The 27,306-nt window shown below is 41.1% G+C and overlaps 1 pseudogene; it reads right to left on the bottom strand.

Annotated features, from left to right (window-relative positions):
- Window positions 1-1,714: 1,714 nt before the first annotated feature.
- On the bottom strand, window positions 1,715-27,306 carry LOC129041542 (large ribosomal subunit protein eL8-like; annotated as a pseudogene).

Genomic DNA, 27,306 nt, shown 5'->3' with positions numbered 1-27,306 from the left:
CCACATGCGTTCCTGGTGGGCATTATTCTAAACTTTTGTATCCAAGTTAATCTCCTATTCACTGTGACATTGCCGTTTTGGGGTTCAGGAAATCTCTCCTTTTAGCTCCCGATCTGGCTATGAAATTCAGGAAACCTGTTCTCCCGTTGCCTAGTAATCACCTCCTGTAGGCGTAAATTGTGACAAAGTGCATCTGACCACTTAGGGACTCCCTGGTGACCCCCCCAACACACTCCCACCAGCGTATTAAAGATCGCCTGCATGTCTGAGATGCTGGCTGTCCTTTCAGTGCTTCACAGGAAGTCAAATTGGCTTTCCCGCTTCAGATGCCTGAAGGGAATGCTTTGAGGCGGGTGATGTGTTGGGAGTGTGGGTGGCCTCCTTCCAGCCCCGGGGCCCTCCATGGGGCTGGGCTCCCTGGCGGGCACTGGAACCTTCCTGGACGTTCCCTCTTGTGCCAGCACCACTGCAACATATAGACCCGAGAGCTGTTGTATTTTGGCTTGGTGTGTATGCTTTTCATTGTGTAAAATTGCTGTTCTTTTGACAGTTTGACTGTTTTGTTTGCTGTAAGTCTGAAAATAAAAATTAAGAAAAATATTCCAATGACTGAGCTGTGGTTGGAGACTTTATTTACCAAGATGTTTGCCCCTTCCTTTCCCCTCTCATTTTCAGGAGCTGTTTGACTCCTCCTCCCCAGTGGCTTGCAGTCTTTCCTATGTCATAATTAAGCTACACTTTGTTCTGAAAACTGGCTGCTTCTCCTTTTATTGACACAAGCAGTCAAAGAGAGGGTGGCAGGAGGGAGAAGAGCCAGGGCAGACTGGCCTGGATGGGGGCGTCCCTGGTCTGAGTCAGTGGCCAGAGCTGCAGCCTTGATTTGTGCCCAAAGACTTGTTTGGGTGTCGAGAAGGCCATACACTCACATTTCTTCCCTTTCTGTGACTGGCCTGCTGCTGGCTGACCCTTGTTCCTTTTTTCATGGGCAGGTGATGACATCCAGGATTCAGGACAGCCATGGACCTTCAGACTTGGGTGTGCATGAAAGCCACCGAGGCCCTTGACGTGCAGGAATCCTTGCCAGGCTTGGATTGCAAGACCTGGGCTGTGGTATAGCAAAGTGCATTTTGTAGCAAGCTCCCTGCATGATTGGAGAGTAGCAAATGGAAAGAAATACTATAGTCAGTGGAGAGAAAATGTGCACAGCTATTTAAGTGCATGGTTCTGTGACAGGTCACAAGGCCGTGGTGGATGTCTATGAAGTGCTCTCCCACCTGCCTGCACACACTTCCCCTGCCCTCAGAGAGTCAGGACTCTCCTGCTTGGCCTCATCTTCAGTTAGCCTCTGAGAGTTAAATAGCTCTCCCTCTCCATGTTCAGGTGCCTCTGTTGCAAACCTGTATGGCAAGTTATTTGACTTCCTTTACATGGAAACACTAAGGGCACCAGAGAATGTCCCAGATCCCAGACTTAATGCTTTTTCCATGTTAAATACAACCATTTTTTGTGTGCCCTCTGGGGAGGCTTCACTCTACCTGGGTCCTAAGACCTGCAAACCAGTGAAGCTCCATTTCTCCAGGACAGGAATAGGAAAACTTTGTGACTGAAATATTAGGTGCAATACAGGCCAGGCTAGGGGAGGACAAGTCTTCTGTCCTAGGAGGGCTGATGACATGGGCCCCTGGAGCTGAGCTGCTGGGCTGGGGAGGGCCAGTCAGTCTCCCTCGCAGATGGGCCCAATGCCAGGGGATGCCCTTGAGGACCCTTGCTCCAGTTTGGCTGAGTAAAAAAGAAACAGATATGGTCAGCATCTTCACTGAGCCCATCGGATCCCCTCAGGGATGAGTCCCACAGGCCTGGGCCTCTGTAGTCCTCGGGGTCCCTGTGTGGCCCCCTCGTCTGAGACTGAGGATGCCCCTGCAGGCTGCTGATCCCAGAGGGAGTGCTGTGTGCAGCCTGGGGTTGGGGAGCTTTTTGGGGTGGGGGAGCCTCAAGTCACTCCTGGTTTGGCAGCCCTGATTCATAACTCAGATGGGAGAGGCCTTCACTGTCACCCAGCCCACTTGCCACCTCACATGGGGGCCTGTCTCCACAGTGGGTGAAAAGGTCCTGGGCACAGGGCCCCCTCTGCCCTCCAGGACGTCCACTCCATGCCAGGGCTGGACCCATCCCACACCTGACTAAACTCTTGTTTCTGGCTCTGGGCCAGGGGATCTCCCCATGCCCTCTGCCTGTATTCTTTCTGGGCCAGGAACTCTGATTCTCTTGTCTCCCTGGCTTGTTGTCTTGACACCCTTGGAGGGGCACTCAGGAGTGAGGGGTCCCTGCTGCTCTCTAAGGAGGTGTGGGTGGGGGCTTCCACAGATGGGTCCAACTGCCCCAGTGCCCTTTAGGGTCCTTCAAGGGGAAGAGGGGGACAAAGTGGAAAGTGGAGAAGGGGTGTTGGGGAGGGTCCAGCCCACAGCCTCCCCAACCCCGTCTGCCCAGCATGTCCAGCACACGTGTGCTCAGCACCTGCCCTGAGGACCGGCAGACCCATGTGACTTTCTTAGAGGAGGAAGAGGAAGTGCAGAAGGAAGCTCCAGGTAATGTCACTGGTGGAGGGTGTACAGTTTCTTGGCGTCTTGAACAAAGAATTGGATAAAATGCACAAACAAAGCAAGGAAGGCATGAAGGGATTTATTGAAAATGAAAGTACACTCTACAGTCTGGGCAAGGGCCCAAGCATGGGGGCTCAAGGGCCCCGTTACAGAATTTTTGGGAGTTTAAATATCCTTTAGAGGATTCTGTTTGTTACTTGGTGTATGCTTTATGTAAATGGAGAGGATGAATTAAAGTTACAAAGTCATTTACTTGGTGTATGCCCTATGCAGAGGATACTTGCTGTCATAGCTGAAGTGTGAATCGGCCTCATTTTCCCTGCCTCCAGACCCTATTTTCCTGCTTCATTTTCCCCCTGAAAGATGTGATTCCCATAAATCTTTATGGGAGACAGAAGGACCAATGGTCTTTCTTCTGTAACTGCTTCATGCTGGCTTGGGACCTAGTCCCTACATACTGGGGATCACAGAAATCTCGCCCTGCTCTGCCTAGTGGAGGCGGAGTAGCTTCTTGATGGCCAGGGGTGGTGTCTTCACCTGGAACAGGCTGGAACCTTTGTTGCATGACTATCTGAAGCTTGATGGTCTCTAGGTGAGAGGAAATGAATTTGGTTAAAAGATTTAATGGGAACTTCAGGAGGTGGATATCAATGTTGTCAGGAATGTTTGTTATAGAGATTTGCAGGAGAAAAAACAAAACCTGGTCTGTTCTAGAATCTATGTGTTTCCTTAAACTCTTAGCATAGATAACTCCCTTTCGGCTTGTTTTGGTCTGCTGGGGCCTAGTGCATGAGCTTAGTCCAAAACAATGGCCTCCCAGAATTTTGTTTAAAAATATTCCCCCTTTTTGGTCACGTTCACACTTAGGTGAGGGTGTGACCAAAACTTAGGGCCTTAGCACCACTCTGTTACCATCATTTTGGGTTTCCATCTCAGCACGTCATTGATAGGTTGTGATGTCCTCAAAGTTGCACATTTCTTTCAGCTCTTGTCATTCTGGTTGAAGGGAGACCATGTGATGTTCTAGAGATGGCTGCATGCAAGCATTTAAAACCTTCGAGAGAATACAGTGCACCAGGGAGACTATTCTTATGACTATTGGGAGGATAATACAAAGAGTTTGGAGTATGTTCCTTACCCAAGGTCCCCATAAGTCAAACATCCTAAAATCAAATAGAGCAAAGAATGAGCTAGATAAAGAGTCTACTCACTTAACAAGTAGTCTCTTTGTTAATCCCCTACCACTGAATTTCTATAATTTTCACCTGATGTATTTTTCCATAGGCCACAAGTGCCAGCAGTGGCACAGATACTTCTTGTTCAGCCAATTCTATTATAACTTTCACAAGAGAATTTAAAGTTTCTTGTGTCCTTTATGGTGTAATTTGCTATAGAGTCTATCACGAGGGATACATTTCTAATCATTGCTTTTTTTACTTTAAACCATGGAAAAAGGGCCTAACAAATGATGCCCTTCTAGAAGAGTGAAGACCTCCTGGCGGCGTTCTTTTTAACCCATGATGTGGGTTAAAAGGAATGAACCAATGTTTTGTTCATAACTGATTACGAGGCAATGTATGTACCATTAAAGTTTTGTACCTACATTGGGTCTTCATCTTTTATCTATCAAAGTATAAGTTTATCCATGTATAAGGCTGACTGTAAACTTCTTCACAAATAAAAGTATACCCCATAAGTGCACATAACAGACTGACCCCCTTTCCACTTCTATTGTTTATAGAGGCATTAGCAAGAAAAAATATTCAAAGATTAGAGTTTCATGATAATAGAAGTCTTAATCTGTGAACGTGGAAAAAGCTGTTCACATCAAGATGCCATCTTCTTCTGGGGAGAAACTTTCCTGGTTAGTTTTACCTTAAGGATTTCAATGGGTGTACAGTTCCAAGAGTGATGAGGGACCCTTCTCTGTTGTGAGATTATGAACCCAAAGTTCAAGGTCCTGAAGTTTTGTAATAGTGTGGATGGCAAGGACAGTTTTTCTTTGACTTTCTCAGAAGATCCAAACCATAAAAAGTTTTCTTTACCTAGTGAAACTACTCTGTAGCATAATAATCTACTGTGATAACATCAGCCCTCTGGCATGGGAAAGCTTTTTTTTTTTTTTGGAAACAGAGTCTTGCTGTGTCACCCAGGCTGGAATGCAATGGTACGATCTCGGCTCACTGCAACCTCTGCCTCCTAGGTTCAAGTGATTCTCCTGCCTCATCCTTCTGAGTAGCTGGGATTACAGGCACCCGCCACTATGGCTGGCTAACTTTTTGTATTTTTAGTAGAGGCAGGATTTCGCCATTTTGGCCAGGCTGGTCTTGAACTCCTGACCTCAGGTGATCCACCTGCCTCAGCCTCCCAAAGTGCTGGGATTACAGGCATGAGCCACTGTGCCTGGCCAGGAAAGCTTTTATACAACCAGAAAACATGCACTGAAAATAACAGTTGAGTGAAATCCCTTTACGAAATGTTCAAATGGCCCACCAGGTGACCAAATGTACCTGAAGCTTTAATTGTTTTCCCACGAATATAGAGCCAGACATTGGTTATACACTGTTTTAGTAATTTGTAAGTTACTACATGAATGTATTCACTTTGGATTAGTTTATCTTTTCCATGATGAGTCGTGGAATGCAGAACTTTTAATAATAAAAACTTTAAAGACTCAAGAAGGACAAGGTGGTCATCCTAGTTCTCCATGAGTCCATGCTTATTAACATTAGATGATATATGCTCTCGAATACCAGTTGTTTTTATAAATTAGGTGCATAGCACTGACAACTGATGAGTTATCAAAAGTAATTTGACTTAGACTGTGAAGTTTATTCAAATTGTATATCTAAACAATTTCAGTATCAGCTGGTTTAACATGAGAATCTGACTTTTCTTGGCATTTAATTTTTTTTTTGTTCTACTTGGGTTAGTAGCTTTATATAAGGAAATTTGGTTATTTCTGTGGTTTACAGTAACTTAACATAATAACCATAATTATAATTGATAGCATATAGTTACACATTAGAATTTTAGAAATCTCATACAATTTTGGAATATATATTAGTATTATTTACAAAAATATAACCTAAAGAAGATTGAACATCATTTTGGGAATCCCATATACCTAAACGTGTCAAATAATCTTGTTTACTTCTTTTCCAGATGTTTTCAAGGGCCCTCTGATCCATTCAAAAAGCTAGGCATCAGGAAAGAAAATTTTAAAACTGAAGTTTGATTTTGGAATTCCAGATTATCATAAATTATTTATTTTGCCAAAATGATAACTCAGAAATTTTAAAGAAGCAAAAACCTTTTATAATCTTTTACAAAAAAAAATTCTACTGTTCTTACACACCTTGCATGTAAAACTGTTTCTAGTAGTCTTAATTACATGTTATAATGGTGACTCTCAGCAATTTTAATTTTAATGTAAAACCTGGTTAGTTATGTTCTGATAAGGTTTGACTATTTCCAGCATTAGCTAGGGGTGTGGCCACCTCCACATGTCCTCAGGCCTTACCTGGGGGAAAGCAGAGAAGTTAAACAATTTTCAAAAGCTAAAGAAGGAGTTTATGACCTTAAAGCATTTAGCAAACCTAATATTTGAACATAACTTAGGCCACATGTTACATTTTGAAGACATTTGTATTTTACCAATAATCTTTAAGACTGTCTTCATTTCCCAAAGATTACACAAGTCACATGAACTAAATAAAAGGCATTACATTTTTAACTTTTCTGACAAAATATTTGATTTACGCTCTTATTATTATTAAACCAATTAATTAAAGCTCTTTTGTATTAATTAAAACTTTACAGAGAAGATAAACAGTGACTTTTACTATTTATTTAACCAGTTTGTACAGAAAGAAAGAGGCCAGTGACTGGCTGGTAAGAAATTCTTACCCTTTTGCCAGCATGCCACGTTTCTGGGTTCTCTCTCCCTGAGCGGCCCTAGTTGACCCCGCTTGACTGTATGCAAACAAACACATTGCCATGAATTAAGAATATTCACAAATAGTTTACAAATTTTGGAGAAATTAGGCAGAGAGAGAGAGAGAAATGTGACTCAAATTCTATTTATTAGAGTATACTCAACACACTTAAAGTATGAGGGAGCCTAGAATTCAAAAAATTAGTTTAAGGATAGAAAGCTGGTGTGCTCCATTAACTCCTGTGGCCCAACAAAGGCAGTGTAGAAATTCCAGATAAATGGAACAAATAATGATTTGCTAGAAATGCGTAGGAAACAAAATAACTATTCACAGAACCAAGTAAAAGCCTTCCACCAGGAACTAAAAAAAAATCATGGTTTTATATATATGCGTACACATATACATACCCACAAAGCTAGAGGAGAATAAACAGCAAATGAATGAAAACTAGAAGCAGAAACAAAAAACAGGAGACCAACTCCAAATTTTCCTACTCAATATACCTTGGAGGCTACAGTGTTACCGATCCCCAAAACCCACATATTACATATTTTATTCCTGACACACAATTTAATATCCTTAAGTTCATCAATATTATTATAAATTCTGTGCAATTAAGAAATTCACTTTAGGCACATGACCAGTAAGTACTCTAGCACTATCCAAGCAAAACGGTAAACAGTGTGAAGTAATGCAAGCATGTATGTGAAATTTGGCTCCACACTAAACCCAGCTTCATGCTTAACTATATTTAAAAAAGAATTGCCAAACTGCTGATTCATTTCTTTACAATACTTCTTATTTTACTTTAATCAAGACTTGGCTTTAACAATGAAAATGTTAATTAGCCAAATGTCTCCAATTCTCTATCAGGTTTTAAAGAATATTTTATTATTTAAACTTTTTTTGCATCTTTCTCCCCTACTTAATGATTCCTTACTACATTGTTTCATAAATAACATTTTCAAATCTGTAATTTGAACTAACTTTCAGATAACTTCTGAATTAGACAAAATTATTCTTTTTTTCCCTAATAGCATAACCCTTTCTAGCATGTTTTGTATACAGAAGTATGTGTTAAATTTTTGGAATTTTTATTCTTAGTAACCTAAAACTTTAGTGAAACCCTAAAAAGCAAGAAATCCTGAACTATCAGATAAGGACATTTATAGATAAAAACAACTCCACAACCTTTTTCCAGAGTGTTGTTCTGGGAGGGACGGTCCCCCTGAGTCTTCTCCAGGACCAAGGCCCCAGAGTTCTCTTGTTCTTTTTCAGTGACCCAGGAAAACGAAGACCCTTCCTGTATTGACAGCTGGGAATTGTGGAGTCTGCCATCCCTCCTCTTGAGATGGAGTCTCCACTAGCACAGAGGCTGCTTTGGAGTCAATAGATCATTTTTTCCCCAAACCAAACACCCTCCTTGCTTGGCTGATGTTGTTCCTAAGGCAGCTTCACTGGTGAGAGTGAGTGAGGACCGAAGTAGAATAGAGCACTCACCAGATGTCTTGCTTCATACAGAAAGCTGGATATCTTCGTGGTCCCTGAATGATCCCAGGAGGCTGATCCTATAAAGATGTCCGGTCCCTGATCCCATCTGCCTCCAGGTGCCCAGAACAGCCTATCGTGGGCCTTCACCGTCGGCAGGTGGACACTGTTGTTTCAGCTAAGATTGAGAACTACCAACCTGGATAATTTGAGCAAAATATTGAGGACCAAATAAATACGGCTGGGAGAAATCTCATCCTCATCCATCTCCTTTATTCCAAAAATAAATTTTGAGAAGCTTCCAAAATCTTATGTAATGTGGTAAGATGTTTGAACTTTTATGGGATCAGGGACAGGGGAAACTTTGGAAAGAGGGGAGGGCTCTCAGAGAGGGTAACCTTTGAACTGAGGATTGTAGGATAAGGAACATCCCCCCTGACCTGAGTGAGAATGGAGGAAATAGCATTCCTGGCAGAGGGAAAAGCCAGGCAAAGCTCTCAGGCAGGAATGAGAAGCGGAGGACTTCTCTGAGAATGAACTTCATATGGCCGGGGACAGTGGGCCCTGGAGAGTCAGGAGGGCTGAGGTTGAGAGGACACTAGGGCCAGGCCATGTGGAGCTTGAAAGCCCCCCTGCACCAAATGGAGATTTCATTCTGATTGTGTTCAGCATGGTTTTCAGCAATGAGGAGATGTGATCTGACTGATGTTTGCAAACATTACTCTGGCTTCCATTTGCCACCTAGGAAGTAGAAAATCAGAATGGGCCTCACTCCTCCGGTAGCAGTAAAACAACAGATAATCTATAAGATCATACCTTTCCCTGAACCCATCAGAAGCTGAAGTCACAGGGCAACCATTCAGCCTGAGGTTGAAGGAAGGCAGGAGCCTCTGAGGAGAGGAGGTGTGAACACTGCTGTCTGTGGCCAAGCATGAGAAGGAGACAGCCCTGCCACACAGGTGGAGAAGACTGGCTCAGTCGATGCCTTTAAAGAATCACTGAAGGTTGTGTGTGAGTCAGCCTGAAAGTGTGGACCTCCTGGGATCTTTGGACAAGCAGAGTTCACACTCGCTTGCAGGTGCTTCTCTATAGACGGCCACTGAGCCCCCCTCACACATGAATGTATTGGGCAAAGAGTGGGAGACCAGAGATAGCCTCCCACAACAGTGCCAGCCTGGGGCAGGGGAGCAGCTGCCACTGCAGGAAATGCACAAAGCTCTTCCAGACTATTCTTCCGGAACAAACAAAAGCCATACCTTCTGGGGAAAGGGCAGAAAACCCTGCTGGCCTCAGGCTGCAGGAAAATCCCACTGAGGTTGGTGGTGTGAAAGGTAAATAAATCTTGGTGCCCCAGAATTACTAAGCTAAAAGGAAAAGTCAAGCTGGGAACTGCTCAGTGGAAACCTGCCTCCCATTCTGTTCAAAGTCACCCCTCTGCTCACTGACATGAATGCATATCTGGTTGCCTTATTTGGGGAGGCTAACCATAAACTCAAAAGAATGCAACCATTTGTCTCTTATATTCCTATGACCCGGAAGCCCCCTCCCTGCTTTGGGTTGTCCCATTTTCATCTTGAGTTGTCCCACCTTTCCAGACTGAACCAATGTACCTCTTACACATATTGATTTATGTCTCAAGTCTCCCTAAAATGTATAAAACAAAGCGGTGTCCCTACCACCTTGGCACATGTCATCAGAACCTCCTGAGGCTGTGTCATGGGTGCTCGTCGTCAACCTTGGCAAAATAAGCTTTCTAAATTAACTGAGACATACCTCAGATTTTTGGGGTTCACATTGGGAAGGAAAAGAAAAACGCCCATGGCAATTGCGGGCAGGAAATTGTCCCAGTCCTTTAGAGTGCCCCTCCTCCTGGGGAAGAAAGGATGAATAAAAAGCCTCATTCTCTGGGCCCTGGAACACTGGGCCTGCCTCACACTGAGACTGGAACAAAACAACAGACAGTGGCCCTGACCCCACATCAGGTCAGCAAGCACCAGGTAACAAGTAATAGCTGTCTACAGCAAGGGATGGCCAAAAAATATGGATGAGCACATGGGGAAGGTGTAAATCTGAGGGTGGAGCATGAATATTGTGAGCCCAGCCCTTATCCAGGGATGCAGTAGCACTAGGGGGATTTGAAGCCAGTGGTGCGTTGAACTAAAATGGCAACAGCAAAACACAGACCCAGTTCAACTCATCAGTAGATCAACTCAACTCCTCACATCAGCAGGTAGTAGAAGGAAAGGCATGCCCATTTCCAGGCATAAATACTTCTTGCTTCAGTCTCTACTGTCTTACACATATCAAACATTCAATCAAAGATCACAGGACACACAAGAGCAACTAAAAACAACCCACTGTCAGGAGAAAAATCAATCAACAGAGACAGACTCAGGTAGACCACATGCATGAATAGATGGGGAATGTCAACAGAGAGATGCAAGCTGTAAGGAAGAGTCTAATGGGAATGCCAGAAGAAAAAAAAAGTGATGGTAGCAGAGATGAAGTATGCATTTGACAGGCCTATCAGTAGACTCAACCCTGTAAGAATTAAAGAAAGAGGAAAGAAACACAAAAGGTGGCTTGGCAGTTAAGGACAGGTTTATTTTAGAGAAAACAAACCTGAGAGGGGCTTTTGGCTGAGTTAGGGTAGAGGCACATTTTTTTACAGACTAAGAGTGTTTAAGGATTTAGGGTAAGAGAGTTTATTGGAGGCTTGGATGCTTTTGTGTTTTTTTGTTGTGTTTATTTGGGAGGGAGAGTTGTGTGTTTGTTTCCACACTTTTTTTTTTTTTTTTGCAGCTGCAGGCATACCCCCTGAGTTTGCATTTAGCTTCCCTATCTTAGTGCACCTGAAGGGAAAGGAATGTGCTTATTAAGGCCCACTGTTTTACTGGGCCTATTGTATGAGAGTGAAGTTTGGCAGTTACCCAAGAGACTCCCCTACTTTCCTCTGTGCCAAAGCTGTGTTATTTGTGTTTTACTGTTTGCTCTTTCTGGCTGATTGTAGTTAGAAGAGAAATGATTTCCTTGAAATGCATGAGGCTAGAAAGGGAGCTGGGATTTAAAGTGACGGTGTTTGTCTGAGATGATGGTGCTCCTGCTCTGTGAAACACAACTGAAGAACAAAGCAGTGAATGTGAAGGTTGATTGAAATTACCTAAACTGTGACAGAGTGAGACCTTGTCTCAAAACAATAAATAAATAAATAAATAAATAAATAACCTAAACTGAGACACAAAGAAAAGAGTGAAAACAAAACAAAACAAAAAAAATAGGGCACCAAAGCTGTGGGACAACATAAACAGTTTGAAGAGATGATGGCCAATAGTTTTTTATTTTTTTTTTTGGTGACAGAGTTTTGCTCTTGTCTCCCAGGCTGGAGTGTAATGGCACGACCTCTGCTCACTGCAACCTCCGCCTCCCGGGTTCAAGTGATTCTCCTGCCTCAGCCTCCTGAGCCACCACATCTGGCTAATTTTTGTATTTTTAGTAGAGACAGGGTTTTGCCATGTTGACCAGGCTGGTTTCGAACTCCTGGCCTCAAGTGATCCCCCTGCCTCGGCCTCCCAAAGTGCTGGGATTGTAAGCGTGAGCCACTGTGCCCGGCCACCAAGTCAGCTCAATTTCTTTACTTATCTGGTCATGGATCTGTATTTATTACTGGACAGAGACCACAATTTGAATAGCAGTGATCTGAGGACAGTGTTTGAGAGCTATGGGGGAAATTCTTTTGACAATACTCAGCTTGGATGTTTTTTTGCTCTCTTGAAGTTAAAGCTGTCTGTAAAATTCTTCTCCTAATAACAATAGTGTATAGAAAAAACATACATATTTATATGTATACATATAGAAGATGATTTTAAGCTGTTGTGGATCACCAGTATTTGATCTTTGTGTGAACTGATGTGATGGCAAATGATGACAACCATGGTTGAATCGAGGCTGTGAAGTGCCAGGCAGTTGGTGTTTATTCTTTCAAGACTGGTTTCCAGATTGAGAGACACAGAACTCTGTATTAACCTCAGGGACACTTCAGTGTATTCATCCAAGAGTTTGTCATCTATGTCACAAACTCCATGTTTAACTATTATTCTGGCTGAAAAGAGAGAGAAGAAAGTCTCTGCATGGAGTCAGGATAGACAAGTTCATAGTGCAGGAACATGTAGCCCCAAATCTAAGTGGCCTAAAATCCCAGTGGGTTGTTTCTCCTTATGCTCCTTAAACCGAGACAGCAAGGGGCTGTGTATTGTCATATTTTGTCATTCAGGGCCCAGGTTGGTGGGGAGTCCACTGTCTCCTAACTGTCTTCTCAATATGAGGCTTCAGGGTTTGTATCAGCAGAAGAAGGGAGCATGGATAATTAAGCACCGGTTCTTAACTGCTTTGACTCATAAGTAATTCACATCAGTTTCTTCATAATTCAGCAGCCAAAGGAAATTAGGGGGCCATGCATAACATTAACAAGCTGGGAAGTGTAATGTTCCTCTGTCCTGGGAATAGAGGCAACTGGAGGTGTTTGTGAGTTCTAGAAATGTCAGTCAGTATTCTTTTACTGCTCTGCCTACGTCTAAGTTTTATACTCATCCTGTTATTCTTACACTGCCACCCAGGAGATTTTTCTAAAATGCGAATCTGTCATGAATCTTGCTTGAAATCCACCATGGATCCCTGTTTACAGAATGAAAGCAGAATTCATAACTTAAAAAAATTCCTTCAGAATCAGATCTGTCTTCATCAGCCCTGTCCCACCCACAGCCCACCCTCCAGTTCTATTGAATTACCTACTTGCAATTTCCTGACAGCCTTTTTCTTTTCTGCATACCTTTCCACCTGCTATTCATTCATACCAAGTTTTATTCTCTTTGGTAAACCTTATGTATCAGTCTGTGTTCAGCAAGGAGACAGAAACCACACCCATTATTTGAACAGGACAAATTTAATAAGTTAAGGCTTGTTTACTAGAGGAAAGTGCTTAACTACTCAGAGGGACCAAAGAGGACTTTAAGGAGCTATAACTTGTAGGCTGAGGTAGAGTAAACAATAAAGAAACTTAGGACCAGAAGGGTCTCCCCGCCTCAACCAAGGCTGAGATGCAAACTTCTTGGAAGACAGCATGACTTCCAAGCCTTCAGATGGAGAAAAAACTTGCCAGGGTGCAGGTGGCGGTAGTCCCTAGAAGTGGAGAAGTGGTCCACTCTTGTTGGATGGTGTGAGCTGAGCAGAACTGGTCTGTAGATGTGGCTTGCCATTGCTGGTGGATGTGGCTGCTGGTGGAGGGAGTGGCCTGAGGGCAGAGCTGGAACTCAACATGAGGCCACTGGGCTCCCATGCTGAATAATAATAATAATAATAATAATAGTAATAATAAAAACATTAGAAGACAAGAACCTGAAGCTGAGGTGTCTTCCTGTTATCTTTGCCTTTTAAGGTCACTCCAGTGCTGTCTTTTGGTGAAGCTTAAAATTCTGCCAGCTGAGAAAGGAGAAAGGTTTGCAGAGTCTCACAAAGCAGGGTGAAGAAGAGTTGATTTGGAGCCGAGAGCCAATAAACAGATTACTCACACACCATAATAATAATGATAATTTATTTAATGTATATTACGTGCCAGGTGCTGTGATACAATTATATGTCTGTAAATGTGTGTAAGTGTATGTAGTTTTAAATTCTATAACAGCCCTGTGAGATAGATATTATTAACATGTGACATGTGAGAAAAATGGTCCAGGTTTGTCTGGGCATCAAAGCTGTGCTCTTGTCCACTCTGTTATCCTGATTTTCCTTTCCTCTCTTTGGAAATTTAAATATTCTCTCTTGTCTTCCCCCTTGTGACATGAGCAGCCCTGTTTATTTATTTATTTATTTGAGATGGAGTCTTGCTCTGTCTTCCAGACTACAGTGCGGTGGTGTGTTCTCAGCTCACTGCAACTCTGCCTCCTGGGTCCAAGTGATTCTCCTGCCTCAGCCTCCTGAGTAGCTGGGATTACAGGCGCCCACCATCACGCCCCGCTAATTTTTGTATTTTTAGTAGAGACGGGGTTTCACCATGTTGGCCAGGCTGGGCTCAAGCTCCAGACCTCAGGTGATCCACCCACCTCGGCCTCCCACAATACTGGGATGACAGGTGTGAGCCACCACTCCTGGCTGCAGGCCAGTTTATATGGAGTTTATCCAGGAGTACCTAGAAAGCAGGAACTGTGTTTTTCTATTCATTCTGGGTTTCAAATGCCTATGATTAGTGCTTGGTACCTAACAGGCACTTAAATGTCCACCAAAAGAACAATTGGTTGGATGTTTTATCTTTGCAGTTAATGCCAATGAGGTAAGTAACTCTGGAAACACGTCTGTAGGTGCTTAATAAATCCGTTGCATTGAGTTGAGTATTTGCCATTGGAAGGAGCAAGTCAGCTCTTGTTGAGTCTTGGGAATAGGGAATGCTGGAAATTCCTTTTTTTATTTTTATTTTTTGTAGTTTGGTTTATTTATTAATATTATAAAATGTTAAAAAATTCTATCAATTTCAAATGTCTTTGATATGTTTTTGTGTTTAACAAAGCTTTGATTTCTTTCAAAATAATAGCCCACAGCATAATAGTACCATTTGGTTCACACTCATGGATAGATTCTATTCTTGACCATTCCGTTAAATTTCTTTCAGATTCACATTCTATCTTTTTAGTTATTCAAGTAGAAAACTTTGGAGTTATCCTCAGCACCTCTCTTTTTCTCATATCCCTCATCCAATTTATAGCATGTCCTATTAATTCTACCTTCAAAATACATTCAGAATCTGGCCACTTTGCACAACCTCTGACAATGCCAACCTGATCCAACTTCCATTATCTATTCTGTGTTATTTTTAAAGTCTTCTAACTAGTCTTCTTGCTTCCTTTCTTGCCATCTACAGCCTGTATTCCACTCAGAAGCCAAAGTGATACTTTTAGGTCTACTATCTCGCTCTTAGTTTTCTATCTCATCTCTTTTGTATTCCTTTATGCCTATTTTGCTGCCGTTTGTATTAATCAAGGTTGTGTTATTCAATTTATCTCCTCCATTAACCTTTTATTATATCTTTTAGTGTCATTTTGTTAGTGGCTGCAAAATAAGTTCCAAAACATATCTTTATTACAGTTTGTTTACATTAGTAATTAGTGCTTTTCCTGCATCCCGAACAATGCGGAAAATTTACAAAAGTTTAATTCCATTTGCCTTCGACCTCACCTTGTTTGCTATTGCTGTCATTGATTTGACTTCTGTTGTACAGCTCACATGACATTGCTATTATTGTTTCTTTAAATGATCAATAATTTTAGATTTACCCACATACTTTCCTTTTCTGGCATGTACTCCCTCTTGCATTTCCATGCTTCCATCTAGGAACATGATCTTTTAGCCTGAAGAATTTAGTATTCCTTGTAGAGTAAGCACAATGGTGAAGAGCTCTTTAAGCCTTTGTTTGTCTGAGAATGTCTGACAACTTATTTACTTTGCCACTTTCTTCTTCTTCTCCTTCCTCTTCTTTCCTCCTCCTCTTCCTCTTCTTTCCTCCTTCCTCCTCCTCCCCCTCCTCTTCTTTCTTCTCCTCTTCTTTTACTGAGACAGGGTCTCACTTCAACGCTCAGGCTGGAATGCAGTGGCACAGTCTGGGATCACTGCAACCTCAACCTTCCAGGCTCATGTGATTCTCCCACCTCAGCCTCCTGAGTAGCTGGGACTACAGGTGTGTGCTGCTATGCCTGGCTAATTTTTGGTTTTTTTGTAGAAATGGGATTTCACTATGTTGGCCAGGCTGCTCTCAAACTCCTGGGCTCAAGCCGTCCACCAGCCTTCGCCTCCCAAAGTGCTAGGATTACAGGCGTGGAGCCTGCCTTCATTTTTGAAAGATGTTTTCACTGTATAGGTTGACTGTTTCTAAACATTAAGGTGTCTCTTCATTGTCTTCTGGCTTCCATTGTTTCTGTTGAGAAGTTAACTGTAATTTGCATTTTCCCACTGAAGATAACATGTAATTTTTAACAGAGTCTCACTCTGTGACCCAGGCTGGAGTGTAATGGCGCGATCTTGGCTCACTGCAACCTCTGCCTCCCGGGTTCAAGCAATTCTCCTGTCTCAGACTCCAGAGTAGCTGGGATTACAGGAGCACACCACCATGCCTAGCTAATTTTTGTGTTTTCAGTAGAGACAGGGTTTCGCCATGTTGGCCAGGCTGCTCTTGAACTCCTGACTTCGGGTGATCCACCTGCCTCAGCCTCCCAAAGTGCTGGGATTATAGGCGTGAGCCACCATGCCCAGCCTACTTTTAAGATTTTCTCTCTAACTTTGTTTTTCTCCACTTTGATTATAATGTGCATAGGTGTAGGTCTGTTTTTATTTTTCCTGCTTAGGGTTCTTCAAACTTCTTGACTCTCTAGATTGATGTAGTTAATCAGTTTTGGATTATTCTCAGCCAGGATTTCTGTAAGTACTGGCTTTATCAAATTCTCTCCTACCCTTTGGAGATCTTCTGACTGTGTCTCACATTTCTCTTCTGTTCTGTTCTATTTTCATTATTTTTAATCTCTGCTCTTGTTTCAATACTGTCTATTGATCTGCTTGAAGTTTACTCATGCTATCTTCTGCTGAGTTTAGTTGGCTGTTAAGCGCCATCCAAAGGATTTTAAATTTCAGATTTCATATTTTGCAGTTTATCATTTGATTTTTTTATAGATTTAAATTATGTTTTAAAATACTCCATGTTTTTATTCGTTCTGCCCATTAAAAATTTATTTGTCTTCCCCTGGCTCTTTTCAAGTGTTTGGTTTTTGGCAGTTTGAGTATGCGATGCCTAGGTGTAGACTTTTTGGGTACTGCTTGATGTTCTCTGAACTTCCTGGATCTGTGGTTTGGTGTCTGTCGTTCATTTTGGAAAGTTCTTGACTATGATTATTTCAAATATTTCTTCTGCTCCATTCTCTCTTTTTTCTTCTGTTATTCAATTATGCATATATTTCACCTTTTGAAATTATCCCATGTTTTTGGATGTTCTATTCTGTTTTTTTTCCTATTATTTTTTCTCTTTGCATTTCAGTTTGGGAAGTTTTTGTTGACCTGTCTTCAAACCCACTGGTTGTTCCTTATTCATCTCCAGTGTACTAGTGAGCCCATCAAGGTCATTCTTCATTTCTGTTACAGTGGTTTTTATTTTTTTTTTTGCTAGCATTTCTTTTTTGTTTCTTTCTTAGAGTTTCTCTCTCTCTCTGCTTAGATTAAATTACATCTCTGCTTACATCTGCTTTTCATGTTGTCTACTTTTTTCATTAGAGCCCTTGACGTATTAATCATAGTTATTTAAAATTCCCTATATGATAATTCCGAAGTCTGTGTCATATCTGAGTCTGGTTCTGATGCTTGTTTTGTCTTTTCAGACTGTGTTTTTTTTCTTTCTTTTGACATGTCTTGTAATTTTTTGTTTAAAGCTAGCTATGTTAGGTTGGATAATAGGAATTGAGGTTAAATAGGTCTTTATCGTGAAGTTCTTTGTTAATCTGGCTAATAGTTGGGTTGTATTTAATACTTCTGTAGCTGTAGGTACCAGAGGCTTCAAATTACTCCAGTGTCCGTGATTTCTCCTCTGTTGTCTTTGGGCTTCTCTAAGAACTCCCTCTTTTTTTTTTTTTTTTTTGACAGCATCTTGCTCTGTTGCCAAGGCTGGAGTGCAGTGGTGCAATCTCAGCTCACTGCAGCCTCAACCTCCTGGGCTCAAGGGATCTCACCACCTCAGCCTCCCTACTAGCTGGGACTGCAGGCATGTGCCACCATGCCTGGCTAATTTTTATACTTTTAATGGAGATGGGGTTTCGTTATGTTGCCCAGGTTGGTCTTGAACTCCTGGGCTAAAGCGATCTGACCGCCTCAGCCTCCCAAAGTGCTCGGATTACAGGTGTGAGCCACCACACCCGGCCAGAATGCCTTCTTAAATAGAATCTGCACCTTGCAGCTCTTTCAGATATAATTCATTGTTATTATACTGGAGGCTGTTGATATGGTGGTAAGGTGTAGGGGAGGGGAAGTTATCTATAATATTATAATTAAATTTCATTTTTATAGTAGGCCTGTGTTCCTGGACAATGTCCTTCACGAGTATTACTTAGCCATAACTCTCCTCCCCCGAGTAGGTGAGACAGAAATCCTAGACAAGGATCTGGGCATATGGTTATAAATGGTTATAATTCCCCTTCTCCTGCTATAGCCACAATGGGATCTTTCTTGACTGTTGACTGTAAGAACTCGGTTGGGTTTGAGGAAGTAAAATTTACAAAAGGTTATGTCTCAGACTGTAGCCCCCAGGAATTTTTCACTCTTATGCTAATCTACACTCAGCTCTCAACAGTTTGTCAAAATTACTCCTTGTGTGTTACTACCAGTTTATAGCTCCAGTGGCTTCTGCTCCAGGTAAACATAATCTTAGTTATGTTTGTGTGTATGTGTGTTTTTGTATTCAAATGTCTCTTTAGATTTCAGGATGGTGGTTTTCTCTGTTGCCTCAGTTGTCTAATGGGTCTAAGAAAACTCATTGATTTTCCATTTTTTCAGCTTTTTTTTCCTGTTATTGTAAGAACAGGAATGACACCTTTTACGCACTTCACATGTCAGAGCAGGAACTAGGAGTCTAATTTATTTAAAAGCTATTAATCACAGTTATTTTAATACCTGATATATGGATTGTTCCTGGGTCTGCTTCATTGACTGCTTTATCTCTTATCAGACACGTTTTTCTTCTTTGCATGTCTAAAAGTTTTTTAAAATTGTACTGCAAATATTATTGATATAGACTGTAGAAGCTTTGGATTATGCTATGATCCTCTAAAAAGTGCTGAGTTTTGTTTTGGCAGCAGTTAAATCACCGGCACATTGCTTTGATTCTGTTGAGGCTTCTTTTTAGGTTTTAGGGTGGGTTTTTTTCAGTTTTGCCCCCACTTCTAGGACATGGCCTTTTACAAAAGGATCTCAACTAAAGGGTCAGGATGTTCATCAAAGTTCCTCTGGCTGGGCCTGAACTACACTGTCACCTCAGTACTGTTAAGTGTCCAGAATCTCTGCGTAGCACTTGCACCCCGGCAGCTGTTCTCTTCTCGGGCTCCTGGAGTCTTACTCTACGTTTGAGGCTCTCCACCCCAAGAGGTCTGAATCCAAGCTCCGTGCATCTTCTCTGAGCTTCTAGGATTTGCTAATTTCTAGTTTTTCCTCTGCTTCCCCAGCTGTATGGGTGTTATCTGCTTACTGTCATTATTATTTTTGATTTCCTATATCCTCTTTTTGCTTTTCTCTCAGGCCTCTAACATCTGTATAACCAGTTTTCTGTATTAAATTATCTCTGCTGAAATGCCTAGTTTGGTTTCTGTTTTTCTAACTGTGCATATTGCACCGTGGATAGATAGAAAACAATGTTGACTGAAACAGTAAGAAACAGAATGAGATCTAAAGCACTGTATCACCGAGTTGAATTAAACACACACAGATAGAGGATGCACGCATATTTGAAGACTTATATTGAATCCATTTAGAGCCTATGGGGGAAAGAGGGAATGGAAGTGGTAGTCAGTGATAAAGGAAATAAAATAAAATGAGAGGGGCATGATAGCAAGCCCTGAATTCAGGAGTACAAGTAACCCAACTGTCTGCAAGCACCTGATGTCCAAAATAAAAGAAAGCAAAACAATAACAACCAAAAAGTGCTATTCTTCTGACATATGTTAGGGTGATTTGTCTTTTTGGAAAGGCAATTCTCTGCAAGAAAGATAAAGATCAGATGTCAGAAAAGGAAAAGAAAACCATTTATCTCAAAACATTTAAACTATTCTAAAAGATAAATGAATGGCCACGTCAGGGTCAAGAACGGGCCACTAATTATTAAGCTAACAGCCTTTGGTGAATAGGTGCTCCAATGAGGAAAATGGCAAATTTAAGAGTAGCTAGGCAAATTATCAACATTATTGTCAGCAAATCTGACTAAAATGGAAAGCTATAACAAAAGCATCTTATCCGATGCAGGTCATGGGTAAAGTAAGAAGGAAATAATTTTCGATTCCCTGATATGGAAAATGCAAGCATCATTATTCATTGCTTAATTCCACATCAGGACTATCCACATTGTCTCCTATGCCATGGAGGAAAATAATAGCACCAAGACACAATCTTGACTTTCTGTATCCAGAGCAACTCAGTTATTTCCATTGTAGGTGGTATATCTTTTAGGATACAAAATTCAGGAGCTCAAAAACAAACTGTATCTGTTTTTTATATATAAATTTAATTTTGTTTCTGAGCGGTCAGCCTGCAGGCTGTGGGAGGGTTTTACATCAATTACTCTTGAGTATATCCTCCCTCATCAGGATTTCATGGAGATTGTGGAGGGTGTTGTGCGGTGACCAGAAGCACCATTCTGGTAGTCAAGTTGGCAATTTTCACTGTGATGTCAATTTTCTATATTTGTATGTCTTCACTCTATGATGCATGGGAAACCCAACTGGCTGTGGCTTCACTCCAGTGACCTGGTTCCCACTGCTTCAGGATCCACAAGAGTTTCTTTCTGCTCCTCTCAGCTTGAAGGAATATTTTGCTCCATCCTCCTCTTTTCAGACATTCTGCTGCTTCTTCTTAAAAAAAAATGCTATCCTTGCTCTGAGGCATATAGTTTAGGAAACAGGGCTAGAAAGTTGGTTCTTTACTTTCCACCTTACCACAAACCTCCCCTGAGGCATGCAGCATAAGAAAGAGCAAAGGAGAAATACTGGGAGGGCTAAATATATAAATTAATATCTCACAATATTAGCCATGTACGTCTTTTTTGCAGGATCAATCCATTTATGTGACAAAGTGAATAGAGAAGGAAGAGAAAAAAAAGCAGATGGGAGAATGGGCAATATATTTTATAATTGATGAAAATTCGAGCATAATCACTTTACTTGTAATAATCATGGAATCAAATGTCAAGATAGAAAAATGATAGGGAGGTACTGAATATGGTCAGTTTGCCAACATTGAAGCTATAAGCCAAAAAGTATTCGAGACAGATCTCAATCAATTTAGAAGTTTATTTTGCCAAGGTTAAGGGCATGCCTGTGACACAGGAGGTCCTGAGAATGCGTGCACAAAGTGGTTAGGCTACAGTTTGGTTTTATATGTTTTAGGGAGACATAATACATCAATCAGTACATGCAAGATGTACAGTGGTTTGGTCTAGAAAGGTGGGACAACTCCAGGGGGTGGTATTTATTGATTGGCAGTTGGTTGAAAGAGTTTATCTAAAGACTTGGAATTACTAGAAGGAAGTGTCTGGGTTAAGATAAGGGGTTATGAACATCAAGATTTTTATTATGCACATGAAGCCCCAAGGTAGCATACATAGTAGGAGCTTAAGAAATCTTTGCTGATCAGAAATGAACTGGACATATGTGAAGTGTGGATGGCAAAGTGATACGTATTTCAGTGGAATATGCTGAAGATGGGAGTAGTTTTTGGCAGAACAGGTGGAGAGGTTTTATAAAAATCTACTTAATCTAAAGAGGCACATCATAGATTTTGACTCCCAGAAAGCAAGATTGATAGAAATTTATTGATGTGGGCAAAGAGATGTTTAAAATATTTTGATTATACACTCAGTAAAAGAATTTGTGCATTAGGTCCTGTGTGTGTGTGTGTGTGTGTGTTTTAGTCACACACATATCGCTTTACTAATATATACTATACATATGGACACAACTCTTACCCATACTGGTAGTAAAGTATGCACTTACAATGAGGCGTACCATATATTTGCCTTTATGGCTGCCTGGTTTCTTTCATTTTTTTGTCATTACTTTGTCCATTTCATAAATGTTACTTGAACAACTACTGTTCAGGCCTGATCCCTGATCTCAGAAAACTCTTCAGTTTAGTAAACCTTTGGCTTCCAAAGTAAGGTGAGACATAACCAAGATGACACAGGATGACCTAATAGGGCCTGGAAAGAAAATATTAGAATACTATATATTTTTATCCCAACACTTTAAATTTATATTTTAGTTTTAAAACACTTAAAGTTATATTTAAATTTATATCTTTATTATATTATTCTTATTATATAGAGACGGGGTCTCATTCTGTTGCCCATGCTGGAGTACAATGGTGCGATCATAGCCCACTGCAGCCTCGAACTTCTGGGCACAAGCAATCCTCCTGCCTTAGCATCCTGAGTAGCTAGGTCTGAAGGTGCACACCACAACTCCTGGCTAATTAAAAAAAATTTTTTTAGAGATGGGGTCTAACTATATTGCTCAGGCTGGTCTTGAACTCTTGGCCTCAAGCAATTCTCCTTTGGCCTCCCAAAGCATTGGGATTATAGGTGTGAGCCTCTGCACTTGGTTAGTTTTTGTTTATATTTAATATGGTACTTTCTTAATTCAGTTGTACACATAAAGGAAGGGTACGGAGAAATAGGCTCTCATATGTTTTCCAAGGGAGTGTGAATCAGTACAGTGTAGATGGAGGGCAATTTACCAATATCTATCAAAGTTATGACTGTATAGCACTTTGACCTAGAAATTACCCTTCTAGGAATTTTTCTTTTACACACACATTCACAGGGCTTGAACACACACAGAGTATTCAGTTCAGCATTGTGTGTAATAGGAAAAGCTTTGATATAACTTAAATGTCCACCAAATAAATTATGTTACATCTATGTAATGGAATACCAATTAGAAATAAAGATACTTAAAGAAATTCTATTGTGTATGTCTAAGACATGTAACATGATGTTATTTGGTTATATATACATATATATAGTAAAGAAGTTCTTATAGTGAAGCAAATTAACACATCCACCATTTCACATAATTACCCATTTTCTTTTGCTTTTTTGACAAAAGCAGCTAAAATCTATAGTCTTAGCATGAATCTCATATCCAGTACAGTTTTGTTACCTATAGTCCTCATGTTGTACATGAGATCTCTAAACTAAACTTGTTTGCCCCACATATCTGCTATTTTGTACCTTTGGACCTATATCTCCCCATGTCCTCCCCACTCCGTCTCTGTTAACCACTGTTTTGTTCTCTATCTCTGTATATTTAACTTGTTTTTTTGATGCTACATGTAAGTGAGATCAGGATCATGTCATATTTTTCTGTTTGTGTCTGGCTTACTTCACTTTGTATAATGTCCTCCAGGTTCATCCATGTGTGATAAATGGCAAGATCTCATTCCATTTTAGGGTAGAATAATATTCCACTGTATATGTGTACCACAGTTTCTTTATCCATTTGACTGTTCACAGAGACTTAGGTTGTTTCCATAGCTTGGCTATTGTAATGCTGCAATAAACACAGGAGTATAGATATCTTTATGAGGTGGTAATTTTATTTCTTTTGGGTATATCATATGCCCAGAAGAGGGATTGTGCGGTCATGCGGTAGTTCTATTTTTAATTTATTTAGAAACCTCTGTACTCTTTTCCATAATGGCTGCACCAATCTGCAATCCCCTAATAGTGTACAAAAATTTTCTTTTCTCCACACCCTTGCTAACATTTGTTATCTTTTGACTTTTTGATAATGGCCATCCTAACAGGTGTGAATGGTATCTCACAGTGGTTTTCATTTGCAGTTCCATGATAATTAATGATATTGAGCACCTTTTCATATACCTATTGGAAACTCTTATTTCTCCCTTGGAGAAATGACTATTCACCTCTTTTGCCCAGTTTATAATCAGGTTATTTGTTTCCCCCCTATTTAGTTGTATGAGTTTTTTATGAATTTTGGTTATTAACCCCTTATCAGATATATGGTTTACAAATACTTTTTCCCAATCCATAGGCTGCTGTTTCTTTTTCTTTTTCTTTTTTTTTCTTTTTTTTGCTGTGCAGAAGCTGTTTAGTTTGATATAATACCATTTATTTAGTTTTACTTTTTAGGTCTGAGATTTCAGTGTGATATACAAAAAGTTATTGCTGAGGCCAATACCCAGGAGATTTCCCCCTATGTTCTCTTCTAGGAGTTTTATACTTTCTTATTCTATATTTATGTCATTTATCCATTTTGAGTTGATATTGGTGTATGGTGTATGATGGATATGGGTCTAATTTTGTTCTTTTGCATGTAGAATTCTAGTTTTCCCAGGCATCATTCACTGAAGCAACTATCTTCTCTCCATTGTGTCTTGTTGGTGTCCTCATTAGAAATTAGTTGACTGTATATATTCAGATTTATTTCTGGGCTCTCTATTCTGTTCTCCTAGTATATGTTTCTGCTTTTATGCCAGTACCCTACTGTTTTGATTTCTATAGCTTTGCAATATAGTTTTAAGTCAGGAGTGTGATGCCTCCAACTGTGTTTTTCCTTTTCAGAATTGTTTTGGCTGTCTGGGGTCTTTTATGGTTCCATTTGAATTTTAGGAGTGTATTTAGAAGGCAAGGTAAATGGGTATCCTTGCCTTGTACCAGGTCTTAGTGGTAAATATTTTAGTTATTCCCCATTGATTATAATGTTAGCTGTGAATTTTTTGTAAGTGGCCTTTATTATGTTGAAAGCTTTTTTTCTATACCTAAACTGTTGAGAGCTTTTATCAAGAAAGGATGTCGGATTTTGTCCAATGCTTTTTCTGTACCAGTTGAGATGATCATGTGATTTTTGTCTTTCATTCTGTTAATGTTATGTATGACATTGATTGATTTGCATATGTTGAACCAGCTATGAGTGCCAGGGATAAATCCCACTTGATCATGATGTATAATTGTTTCGATGTTTTGTTGGATTGGGTTTGCTGATGTTTTATTGATAATTTTTGAATGAATTTTAATCAGATAAATTGGTCTGTAGTTTTATTTTCTTGTGATATCTTTGTCTGGCATAGTTATCAAGGTGATGCAGGCCTCATAAAATGAGTTTGGAAATATATTTCTTCAGGCTGTATTTTTCCTTTTTTTTTTTTGAGACAGAGTCTTGCTCTGTCACCCAGGCTGGAGTGACAGTGGGGTGATCTTGGCTCACTGCAATCTCTGCCTCCTGGGTTCACACCATTCTCCTGCCTCAGCCTCCCCAGCAGCTGGGACTACAGGCGCATGCTGCCACACCCAGCTAATTTTTTGTATTTTTAGTAGAGATGGAGTTTCACTGTGTTAGCCAGGATGGAAAAAAAAAGAGGGGCTCTATTTTTCAGAAAAGTTTAAGAAGTACTGGTATTAATTCCTCTTGGAATGTTTGGTAGAATTCAGCTATGAAGCCATCAGATCCTGGTTTGCTTTGTTGGGAGGTTTCTGATTACTTCTTCAATCTCTGTCTTTATTATTGGTCTGTCCAGGTTTTCTGTTTCTTCCTGACTCAGTCTTAGTAGGTTGTAGGTTTCTAAGACTTTATTTCCTCTGGTTATTCAATTTGTTGGCAAATAATTGTTCATAATAGTCTCTTACAATCCTTTTTATTTCTGAGGCCTCTATTGCAATTTCTTCACTTTCATTTTTGATTTGAGTCTTCTTTTTTCCCCTCAGTTAAATTAGCTAAGGGTTTGTCAATTTTGTTTATTTTTTCAAAAAACTGTTAGTTTTGTTGATTCTTTCTATGGCTTTTCTGTGCTTAATTTGATTTATTTCTGTTCTGCTTTTTATTGTTTTCTTCCTTCTGTTTAATTTCATGTTTAGGCCAGGCATGCTGGCTCACACCTGTAATCCTAGTGCTTTAGGAGGGTGAGGTGGGAAGATCTCTTGAGTCCAGGAGTTCAACACCAGCCAGGGGAACACAGCAAGACCCTGTCTTTACAAAAAATAAAAAGTTAGCTGGACATGGTGGCACACACCTGTGGTCTTAGCTATTTGGGAGACAGAAGTGGGAGGATCGCTTGAACCTGGGAGGTAGAGGCTGCAGTGAGCCAATTGCACTACTGCACACCAGATTGGGTGACAGAATGAAACCATGTCTCAAAGAAAACAAAAATGTGTGTTTTGTTCTTTTTCTAGTTCCTTATGGTGTAATGTTAGATGGTTTATTTGGGATCTTCAGCTTAAAAAAAATTTTTTTTTCACTGTCACAAATTTTACAGTCTTTCTTCTTTTTTGATGTAGGTATGTGTTGTTATAAACTTTCCTCTTAGGACTGCTTTTGTTGTATCCCATAGGTTTCGTTATTGATGACACATTTTATGTACTAATGTGAAACCTCCAAAATATATCTTTTTTTTTTTTTTTTTTTTTTGGGATAGAATCTCACTCTGTCTCCCAGGCTGGAGTGCAGTGGTGTGATCTCGCCTCACTGCAAGCTCCGCCTCCCGGGTTCACGCCATTGTCCTGCCTCAGCCTCCTGAGTAGCTGGGACTACAGGCGCCCTCCACCATGCCTGGCTATTTTTTTGTCTTTTTAGTAGAGACTGGGTTTCACCATGTTAGCGAGGATGGTCTCGATCTCCTGACCTCGTGATCTGCCCGCCTTGGCCTCCCAAAGTGCTGGGATTACAGGTGTGAGCCACTGCGCCCGGCCAGCAAGTTCTTTAACCTTTGCCTTTTCAAGCTTGGCAATGTGAGCCACAGATTTGGGACCCAGGACATTGCCTCCCCAGTGACGGTGGATCTCACTGTATCTGTTGTTGTAGTTGGTCCTCATAGCTTCCGCCAGCTTAGCCAAAGCTCCTTTGTCTTCCGAGTTCACCTGCGTGAAGGCAACAGTGGTGCAGGTCTTCCTGTGGACTACACATCCCAGTCTTGCCTTCCCCTTGATAATGCAGGGGAAGAGACCCCCATTTTATGACATAAGGCAGGCAGGAAGACAACCAGCTCGATGGTATCCACATCGTGTGCCATCACCACCAGCTGAGCCTTCTTGTTCTCCACCAAGGTGGTGACGGTGTTAACTCCTGCTTGAAGGACAAGTGGTCTCCTAGTGGGGATGTCCCCTTTGCTGGCAGCTTTCTTCTCAGCCCGGACCAACAGCCTCTGCTTCTTCTCTTGCTTTGTCTCTGGTCTGTAGTTGTGGGCCAGCTGAAGCAGCTGAGTAGCTGTTTGGCGGTGCAGGGCCTGGGTGAACAGGTTAATCCCACGCAGGAGGCACTTTCAAGCCACTTACAGAGGATGACTCTCTGCCACTGCAACCTGATATAGCCGGACAATTTCATGAAGCGGGTGAGGTCTCTTTTGGGCTGGATGTCCTGTCCAATGCCAAAATTCTTAGGCCTTTTGTCAAACAGGGGACTCACCACTTTCTTAACCTCCTGTTTCTTCACGACAGCGGGGGCCGGAGCCACCTTCTTCCCCTTGGCCTTCTTTCCTTTTGGCAT

Source organism: Pongo pygmaeus, chromosome 6 (assembly GCF_028885625.2).
Source record: "Pongo pygmaeus isolate AG05252 chromosome 6, NHGRI_mPonPyg2-v2.0_pri, whole genome shotgun sequence".
In the NCBI taxonomy this organism is placed as follows: Eukaryota; Metazoa; Chordata; class Mammalia; order Primates; family Hominidae; genus Pongo; species Pongo pygmaeus.
Note: the sequence above shows the minus strand (reverse complement) of the source record. Positions and strands in the feature narration are given on the sequence as shown.